Consider the following 10,527-nt stretch of genomic DNA (forward strand, 5'->3'; position numbering starts at 1 on the left):
GCCTCAGGCTGTGACCACTGGGAATGGATTTGGGCCTGCTCCTGGTCAGCCCGTCCCGGGAGATCTTCTCACAGCAGATCACCCAAGTGCAAACCATAAGGTGTACATTCAATTTCCCTGGATGGAGCAAGGGACACAACCAGCGTGGACCGGGTGGGGACACCCTCTACCCCTGCCGGCAGGAGATCTTGTAATCTATCAGCCATCACATGGCCTGGTGGTGGAGCTAGGGTTTGAACCCAAGTCTGGCTTGGAAGTCCTTGGCAGCCAGTAGCACCTTCTCTGGGGTCATGGACCAGGCCTGTGGGCTCAGGGCTCCATCGGTGATAGCCCTTCTTCCCATCATCCCTCAGGAGTATTGGTGACAGTGCAGCATGGTAGACTGAGCAAGCAAAGAGCTGCCCACACATATGTTGGCCAGGGCCACTCTGTCATGGCTCACCCCTGACTTTCTACGGAGGCCGCCCACTCCCCTTGCATGGCCTGGGTCCCTGTCCTTTTGAACCTCAGTCTACCCTCCGTGGGATGGAGAACACAGTGCCACTCAGGTTATTGGGCTGTAATGAGAAATAAAAGGGGTGACACGTGGCAAAACAATGTCTACCACCCTGTGGAGCTTAGTAATGCCCATGCTCCCTACCGAGTCTGGCCTTCACGCCTTGTAGAACTTTCTTATCCATAAAATTGCACCCGGTCTCCACAGCAGTCTTCTGAGCAGAATTCTTTTCTCCGCTGTGCAGATAATGAGATTTTGGCTCAGAGAGTTTGGATCATTCTCCAAGGCCGCATGGCTCAGACGTGGCTCTGGCAGGAAAGGTCCCCAGGAAGGGGAGGCCCCCCATCACGTAGCCCACAGAGGTGAGGGCAGTGCACACGTGTGGAGGAAGGGCAGCAGTGTCCCCTTCTTCAGGGAGGCCAGCTCTGTCTGCAGGGCCAGACAGCCACACGACTTGGACATCTGCCATGTCCCAGACACGTGTGAGTCAGAATGCCCAGGGGACATGAGTGCAGGCCAGGGCTCCCTGGGACTTGGATGACAGGGCCATCTGCTTGGGTGTGGGGGGGCGGGTAAGGCAGCTGCCATCACTGCTTTCATTTAAAAAAAAAAAAGTCCACAGAGCATGGCCCATGTGCCTGGCCCAAAGCTGAGGTCTCAGGAGAGAGGTGAGAGCAAGTGAGACTTCAGAGCACAGCATCCTCACAGGAGCCATCAGTCTCAACTCACCTTCCACCCGTAATGGGAAGCTCATTGCCTTGCAAGCCAGCTTGCTAGACACTTCTGTATGTGAAAAGTTCTTTTATTTTCTTTTTCTTTCTTTTAGTTTTCTTGTGTGTGTTTGTTTGTTTTACAGTGTTCCCAGAAACATCTGGCAAGTGTTTTATTTCAGCGACTGAAACACTTTGAGGCTGAACAAATCCGGCAAGCTTCTTCTGAGCTCCAGTTGCAGCCTCAGGTTTCATCTCATGAATGTGGGATCCAGAGGCCTAGAACACTGTATTCGCGTCCAACGAGCTCCTAAGCTAACTCCCCCGGTGTTTTCAAAACTGCTTCAGTTCCCGCTCTGTAATTGCTCCATCCCTGACAAGCACTGGCAGTGTAACCTACGGAATGGCAAACCGCGGTCTGCTTTGTTTCCGGGAAAGGGATGTTTTGGCACACATGTTGTGAGCACGCTTTTGGAAAAGGTTGAGAGAGGATGCTTTTTCCCACTGAGCTCCATAAGAAAATACAAACATGCATTTATGCTCTTTTAATCATATTAAACAACCTTACTTGCTAGGGCTTGTCTAATAATTCTGTAACCCAAAGACTTTGGGGCTGTTTCAGCTGTGGCGTGGTTTGCACTGAGTCTTCCCTGTGGGGCCCGTTTCCTCACATGACTCTCTAGGGACTCTCGGCTGGAAGAGGCTCCTGTCCTCAGAACTTTACCTTGACTCCTGCAGGGGGAATTTGCATCTGTTGTGACAGGTCTGGAGAAAACCATTTCTCTTTTTTTTTTGAGTCGGAGTCTCACTCTGTCACCCAGACTGGAATGCAGTGGCCGCTCCCGGCCACCGCAGCCTCGACCTGCCGGGCTCCGGCGATCCTTCCGCCTCAGCCTTCTGAGTAGCTGGAACTATAGGCGTGCGCTATCACGCCCGGCTAATTTTTTATTTATTGTAGAGATGAGGTCTCGCCAAGTTGCCCAGGCAGGTCTCGAACCCGCAGGCTCAGGCAGTCCACTCACCTCGGCCTCCCAAAGCGTGGGATTACAGGCTGAGCCACTGAGCCCGGCTGAGAAAACCATTTCAGTCGAAGCTCCTGGCCCAAGGTTCTTGCAGACAAGTATGGATGTGTGAACTGGTCCCAAAGACTTGTATGAGGCTGGCTTATGGTTACAGTTGGGGATAATCCTCCCATGAAATTTACAAAAGTCCTGGTAATATATGAGGGCACAGACTAGACCCATCTCTTGCCATTAAGGTGTTTTGTTTTTGTTTTTGTTTCTTTGTTGTTATTGTTTTTGAGTAGGAGGCTCACTCTGTCGCCCAGGCTGGAGTGCATTGGCATGATCAGGGTTCACCGAAACCTTGACCTCAGGTTGTTCTCAGGTGGTCCTCTCACCTCAGTCAGCCTCCCAAGTAGCTGGGACTACTGGAGTTTTTTTGTAGAGACGAAGTCTTGCTATTGCAGCCTCTGCCTGCCTAACCGATAGACGCCGGTGGAGTTCTGAGTACAAGGACAGCGTCAACACAGGAGGGAAATAAGCACTTTGCAGAACAGACAGCTATGTCCCGGCACTGCACCTTCCCCGGCTCCCTCCAGTGTGGGCCATTTGCACATTCTGCCCTGAGAGAGGCTCACTCCAGCCTCTCCTGGGGTCAGAGGGGGGCCCCGGCCAAGCACAGAGCAACACCAGGGGCTGGTCAGGGACTGGAAGGCCACTGGCCTAACGTTCTTCTGAGCAGGAGCAACCTGGGCCTCGGATAACTAGGGTTTGGGGGATGGCAGCTTGGGGGCAGAGTCCAAGAAGTCGAGGTGGTTTCACTGGAAGAAGAGAGCTGAATCGAGGCCCTGCGTCATGTGGCATTTCTCCAGGAAGTAGTGAGAGCTTCCAGGGCCAGGGTCCTCTGCCGACAGAGCGAAGTCACCTATGAGAAGAAGGGTGGGGGCGGAGTCGAGAGGAGGAGAGTGGTGCTCCTGTCACACCCACTCCATGCCACTCACTTGTCCCTCCCGCCAGTGTCTCATCCTACATAGCTGGAGCCAGTGAGAGGATCCGACCCTCGGCTTTGCCGCCCTCTGGCCTCAGCCCACACTGCCTGCCGTCCATCAGCCCCTCTGTGATTCTCATGCCGGAGCTAGGTAGTGCCAGGGTCACAGAGGAGCCAGTCCCCTGCCCTGCCCTGTGGGAATTTCCAGTCTGGTGAGGGCTCAGGCACGGAGATAGTGCAGCTAGAGTGAGAGCCCAGCTGGGGAGGGGCAGGGTGCGGGGGTGGGGGTGTGGGGGGTAAACAACGGTAGTACGAGTAGGATGAGTAGGTGCTCTCTCTGGTTAATTCCTGCTTGATCTTCAGATTTTGCCTCAAGCATCACCTCCTCCAGGAAGCCTTCCCTGATCTCACCCATCTGAAATTATCCATGACAGATGGCAGCACTGTGCCCACCTCCTTACTAGCCTCCACCAGCCCTAGCTCTAGGATGGGAAGGACATGTTGGTTTTGGCCCCCAGAGAATGCCCCAGTATCCAGCGAGAGGATGAATACCAATTACAAGTGCGGGCTCCATCACTGCCTTACAGTATGACAGGGCATTTAATCTCTCTGGGCCTCTGTTTCCTTATCTGCAAAATGGGGTTACAAGAGGGCCTACCCCCAGGCCTATTATGAGACTCACATGGATAAGAGAGGCAGAGTCCTGAGCGTAGGGCGTCTGAAACCCTTTAGCCATGTCTACTTTCTAGGTGAAAGACTGGCACAGAGCCTGGGCTCAGCAGATGCTGGTGGAATAAACACACGTTGTGAATAAGTGCATTTGTCACCTCGCCTGTCTTGCTCACTTGTTCATTTATGCTTTTCTTCCCTCCCTGGTCTGTGAGCCTCCTGAGGGCAGGGTTGGTGCAGCCTCAGTGTCTAGCACCACCTGCACCTTGTTGGTGCTGGGGGAGAGCGGGAGAAGCCCCTGCCGTGGGTTGCAGACCACGCTCGGGTCCTTCACTTACCACCTGGTCAATCCTCCCTGGCTCGGGGACCTGGAAGTGACCAAGGTGGAGCTGGGATTTGAACCTGTGTCTTGACTCTGAAGTCCAGACGGGTCTGGATAGTCCCTGCTCATGCTAAGTTGGGGTCACGGTCTGTGGCAGGTTCCCTGCCATGTGGACACACCGGCACCTCTTCATTTGCTTGGGAGCCATGGCTGGTGTCCAAGCAGGTGGAAATAATATTGCTATGCCCCAAGGCCCACCGCACATTCTCAGCCTGGTTTATTCAGGACTCTAGCAAGCCCGGAAGAAGAAGGAGAAGCAGCAGAAACTTCCACACAGCAGGACTCACCACCCTGCCAGACTCCAGATCCTTCACCCCAAGATCTCAGTCAAGGCTCATGGAGTGGGCCATCTCACTGCCACTTCCATTTCACAGCGGAGGAGTCTGAAATTCAGAGGTCCCTTGGCCCAGGCCACAAAGTCCCTGGTGAAGCCTGGGATAAGCCCAGGTCTGCATCCTTCTGGGGGTTTGTCCCCAGGAGCCAGGGCTCTGGAATCAGTCCTCAGAATTCTGTGCATGTGTTTGCATGCGTGCGTGCAAGTGCGTGTGGACACCACCCGCCTCGCTTTGCAGAGAAGAGTGTGCTGTGTGTGGAGGACTTAGAGGAGCCAGACGGGCCCCACAGGCATGTGGCCTGTGGGGGCTGAGCTGAATGGTTCTGGCACTTTTTCCTTTGGGTCCTGGCCTGGAATCTGGGCCTCAGGCACAACTAACTAGGGCTTGGGAACTGGTTGGCCTCAGGGCAACTTGTGGGCTCCAAGGCTAGTCTAGTCTCTCTGCCATCCTGCACCTCCAGAAAACACATCAGCACTAGGAGGATTCTGGGCTTTTCTGGAGTCCCTGACCAGACAGCATCTTCTTTGCATGGCCTCGACAACAAAGAAAAAGTCATGCAGAGAGCCAGTTTTCCTGGCAAGATTATGGAGGGATCTTTCAGGGCCCTCTTGGTGGGAATGCAGTTCCCTCCTCCTGCTCCCCACCTGTGACCCCTCCCTCTACCCCCTGCTTCTCTTCCCTTCCTCTTTCCTTCCTCCCAACCTTCTTCTCCAAGCCTACGTGACAATGTTTGGTGCCTGTCATCCCCAGGGCTGGTTAGGGTCTCCCTTCTCTTTGTGACCCCTGCCACCCCTCAGGCAGAGGAGGCAGTCTTGCCTGCCATCCAAGGGCCTTCTGGGTGGTTGTGTTACCCTGGCACCTGCCTCTAGATCAAGGTGGCCTCGGTCACCCTTGCTGATTCATCTGGTTTCTGAGACACATTCTGGGGAGGACTCTCACAGTCAAGTCCATCTTGTTGTGGGACAAACCCAGCGGCTAGTGGAATCTGCACTGAGTAGAGCCACACACACCAGTTGCTGGACCCATGTCCTCGTTGTGCTTATTCTTTGGATGTGGCTGAGGCAGTGATGGCGAACGTGTGCTTACCTCTGTGGGGGTGCAGGCACCCAAGGGGGCACCCCTCGTGGCACCTTCTGGGCACAAACGGGCCTCTGTTCCCAGGGCTGTCGGAGCCAGGAAGGGAATTGAAGCACTGGACAAGGAAGACTCAGGGGAAGCATCCTCCCAGAGTGACCTCAGAATCGAGCCTGGAAGCGGGAGGGAATGTCATCAGTCGCAGAAGCAGGGAACACCTGCGTCCCAGGTGGAGCGACCCACGTAGCCAAGGGAGGGAGGTGCCATGCCCACGGGTGACCATTGAGTGGCACGGAATGGGCGTGAGTGTCGAGACAGGAGCAACGCCCTTCTCCTCTACACCTGGCTCGCCCCTTCTTCTCACGGGTGACTCTGATCGGCCTGCATAGGACACTGGCACTGGAAGCTCTCACTGCTCCCCGGAAAAATGCCACACGACACAGGGCCAGGTTTCTGCTCTCATCTCCTACCGAAGCCATCACGATTTCCTTGAGTCTGCCCAGAGTTGCTTTTACCGGGGACATGATCGTAGACACTGCAAGCTTCCCGATGTCCTCAAGCAAGCCCCTGAATTGCAGTGCGGGCTGCCCCCTACTACTTCCTGATTCCCACTCCGGAAAGCTACTTAGCTTGTCACCAGCAGAGCCGACATGAAGAGGTGCCCAGAGACTTGGGGACCGGGACACGCCACTTTCAGATAAATCGTGTTTTGCAGCTAAACTGTCCAATTCCTCAAGGAAGTTGTCAGACCATATCGGGGGAAATCCCAGGACACCTTAGAAGTTGCTGCTCAGTGATAAAAGTCAGAGACACCGAAGGCTCTTAGAATGTTTTCTCCTCTGTGTGGCACTGGGGTGGGGGCAGGGAGGCGAGGGTCTCGGAGGCTGTGTTGGTTGGCATTTGCCTGGCTATGGCCCCCAGGCCAGTCGGTCTCCCCTCCCCCTCAAGGTGCTTCGTTTCCTTTGCTTTCCTTCCTCTGGTAATTCAGGACAAATAGAGCTGAATCCAGTCAGTTTTCCCCAGTACCAATCCCACTGGCAAGTCATCTCTCTCGCTCACACTGTGAGCTCTCCAGGTGTGTGACAGTGCTGGCCAGTGGACACATGCCAGGGTCCAGAGCTGAGTGTGAACCAGAAGGGACCTCCAGACGAGGGCATGAGAATGCGGGGAACCCCCTAAGACCGGAGGATGGAGGAGCTGGGCCTGGGATGGAGAAGGGCTGCTCCCCAGCCCACTCCCATCCCAGCTCTGTCCGCTCCCCTACGTCATGCTCTGGAGTTCCAAATTAAGAAAGTCCCACCCACATTCCTCCCACTCCATCTCTTCCTCTTTCAGCCAGCCCTCTGGGAATGTTGTCTACACTTCCTGTTCACACTGCCTCACCCGCTGGGGAGGGCTTTACTCCTACCGCTGCTCCCTGAGGTGTCTTCTGGGGCCAAGGTCACAGTGCCACAGTGACTCCTGGGTCCCCGGGGATGTGTCTCATCCCTTTGCCCCTTCTGTAGTGTTTGCCCTTTTGGACCGGAGGCCGAGGTCAGCTCTAAAGCCCCATGAGGGTCTCAGGGCACTGGGGTCTGTGGTGGTGGTGGTGGGATGGCAGGTCAGCTCCTCACAGCTGCTCAGAGCCCCGTCTCTAAACTGGCAAAGCGGGCCTGCTCCTGTTGGGTACCCAGGAGGGTGTGACAACAGATCTCAGGGTGGAGGGTGGAGGGTGGAGGGGAGGAAGGAGGTGGCCCACTCTACTGCCCCCAGCTCTCCAGGGCCTGCACACTCGCTTCAGGCCACTCAAAGTGGTCTGGGCTTACAGGGACCTGCCCCTGGGCAGGTGGTGCTGGGAGTCAGACCTGGGAACTAGCCTGGCGAGAGGGCCAGCAGTCAGACAGCTGGCCCTTGACTGGGTGTGCAAGGCGTGCTCAGGCCACACTGGCTGCCTCTCCCCGGCTGGCAGCACAGTCTTCTGCGGGATGAGCCCCAGCAGCAGATCTCACCTCTGTTCCCTAGCCCTGACGCCAGTCCGGTCCCTTCCCAGAGCCTGTCACCGGGGATTCTGGGAGAGACAGCGCCCCATTGGGCACTGTCCCCACTCAGAGGACTTGGCTGGCGCTCCTAGGGGCCTGATGAACAGTCCTTCCTCCTGCCCCCGGGGGAGCAGGGAGTCAGATGCAGTCTGAAAAAGGCTCTTCTGGGATGGGCTCATGAGTGGCCGGGGCAGGGTGGGGGCCAGTCTAAGGACTGCAGTCGAGTCAAATCTACCCTCGGGGCCCCAGTGCTTCTAGGGAGGCCTCCAAGGCCCCAGCGGACCAGCCCTTGCACAGGATGCTGGGAGAGGCTCTCCGGGACCCTCCAGGGCTGCGCCTGGGCCATCTGGTAGTCTGCCACAGTGGCTGGGGGTGGGGGGACAGGAATGGAGGGCTCCGGGCCCTGGGGAAGGCCCAGGTGCAGGGAAAGTGGCCTTCGGGCCAGGATTAATCTGATCCAGAAAAGGCAAGTCCCTTGTGTCTTTAAGTGCAAACCTGCCCACTTTCTAGGGATGTGAGTCCTCCCCCCGTCCCACCCCCAGGTCTTCACCTTCGTTCTGAGGTTTGTTCTGAGGTTTGTCTCACATAAGCCTCCCACCGCCATTCCACTGAGAGGGGGGGAACGAACTTGCAACCCCGGAGAGGCCCAGAGGGGAGACGCTCCTGGGCATCTTTGACTCAGGAGGCCATTTTCGAGGCATGTCTTGCACTGACTGATGGATTCAGACAGTGCGAACTGGAAGGTCCCATATCTGCTGGGAAAGGCCAGCGCAATGGTGCCCTGTGGGTCTCGGATGAACAGCCAGTCGAGGGAAGTTGCCGCATTCGTGTTATTTCTTCCTCCAGACACTGGGGCTTTTGGTGATCAAGGCAGTGACACCTGCAAACTGGCTTTCATGGTAGACAGAGAGTCAGCAATATTGGTTTGTTGCCCCAGGTCTCAGGAAACTGTCCTGAGGGCTGAGCCCCTCTGTTTTGATGATTATTGACTGGGAAGATGCGGCCCAGAGAGGGAATCCATCCTTCCCAAAGTCACACAGCATGTCAGGCACCAGCCAGGCTGGACCTGGGTCTGGCTGCTGGTTCAGGTATTCCCACGTGTTGTGGGAGAGCCTTGGAGCATCCCAAGCCCTCACACTCTCAGACTCTTGCCCGGGTGCGAGGGGGACCATATAGGTCTTCTCTGGCTCTCCAGCATCCCTGGGTCCTGGAATAAGTTTGTTGAGTAGAGAGTTGGGTTTCCACCGCCCACATCTTTGTCCATAACCCCCACCCCAAGCTACCACTCACCCTCCCTTCCCACCCAGCCTTCCCCTGGGGAAGGACAATGGACCAAGTCTTGCCCCGAGGAGTGCACATCCCCAAGAGGACCGACACTTCCTCTGAATACCTGGAGAGCCAAGTGCTCTGGATTCTGACTGAGGCCACCAGCGGCGAGGGAGCCTGGCGCTCAGCAGTGGGGTCAGTGAGAAGCTGACCCAGCTGGCGCCCAGCAGGGAGGGCCAAGGGAGAAGGAGGGAGGCGGCCAGGGTGCGGGTGCAGGGGAGTCACTCGGCTCTGTGAGGGCGCTCAGGGCAGATGTACAGGGCAGTGACAGCCACGGCTCACAGGAGCAAGGGTCTCTCTGGGGAAGGGCCAGGTCTGCCCACCTTCCCCAAGGCAGTGGAGCCCCTCTCCCCAGGGGCCAGGGCTGGTCCATGCTCACCCCTCCTTCCCTACCCTGAGCCTTCAGTCTCACACCTGGCTCTGTCCCTCCATCTCCTTAAGCATTGTGGCAACCACAGGGACCCGCATGTTCCTGTCCTCTCCCTCCTCACACTGACTCCAGGCCACGAGGCCAAGGGACCTTCAATCAACACTGGTCCTGAAGTCAACATCTAGGTTCAGGCCCTGGCTCAGCTTCATGTAATCTTTTTTTTTTTTTTTTGAGTTGGAGTCTCACTCTGTCGCCAGACTGGAGTGCAGTGGCCGCTCCCGGCCACCGCAGCCTCGATCTGCTGGGCTCCGGCAATCCTTCCGCCTCAGCCTTCCAAGTAGCTGGAACTACAGGCGTGCGCTACCATGCCCGGCTGATTTTTTGATTTATTGTAGAGATGAGGTCTCGCTGCCCAGGCGGATCTTGAACCCGCGGGCTCAGGCAATCCACTCACCTCAGCCTCCCAGGTGTGGGATTACAGGCTGAGCCACCGAGCCTGGCAGCCTCATGTAATCTACGTGGCCTTGGGAGGAGGAGAACTTCCCTGGCCTCCGTTTTCTTACCTGAAGAATGGGGATGACAGTGTGGATTAAACATTGATGCCCAGAGCTCAGAACCACGCCTGGCACAGAGAAGCATTCAACCCAGGTTGCCCTTGGTCTCCCCATAACACCGATGGAGAAACTGAGGCGTGGAGAATTCTAGAGTTTACCCAAAGTCGCACAGCCAGTCAACAGTGGAGCTGGGATCCACGCCCCACACTTTTGCTCTGGTATAAGCTGACCTGTGACATGGACCGTCCTGTGGGCATCACAGGGCTGACAACGAAATTGTCCACGTCAGTGTCAGACACCACCACGGGTGAGCATCCCTGACTGCTCAGCTGGTATCTCTGGAGCATCTCCTGGGAGCAAAGTGTGAGCCTCTGGAATTCTGTGCCTGTGGGGGTGGGGAGCAGGAGACAGATGACAGTGAGCAGACCGTAAGAGGGACAGATGAGAGAGACCATGGGGCCGTAGCATGGAGTGAGGGAGTAAGACAGGCAACGTGGCTCTGAGGCCTCTCTGAGAAGGGGCCGCGCTGCAAGAGGGCATGGCGGGGCGGATGAGTGGGCGGGGCTGGGAGAGGCGGTCCAGCCACAGAAGGGGGGGTGAGGGG

Source organism: Carlito syrichta, unplaced genomic scaffold (assembly GCF_000164805.1).
Source record: "Carlito syrichta isolate Samal-C Ts95f unplaced genomic scaffold, Tarsius_syrichta-2.0.1 Scaffold153636, whole genome shotgun sequence".
Classification (NCBI taxonomy): domain Eukaryota; kingdom Metazoa; phylum Chordata; class Mammalia; order Primates; family Tarsiidae; genus Carlito; species Carlito syrichta.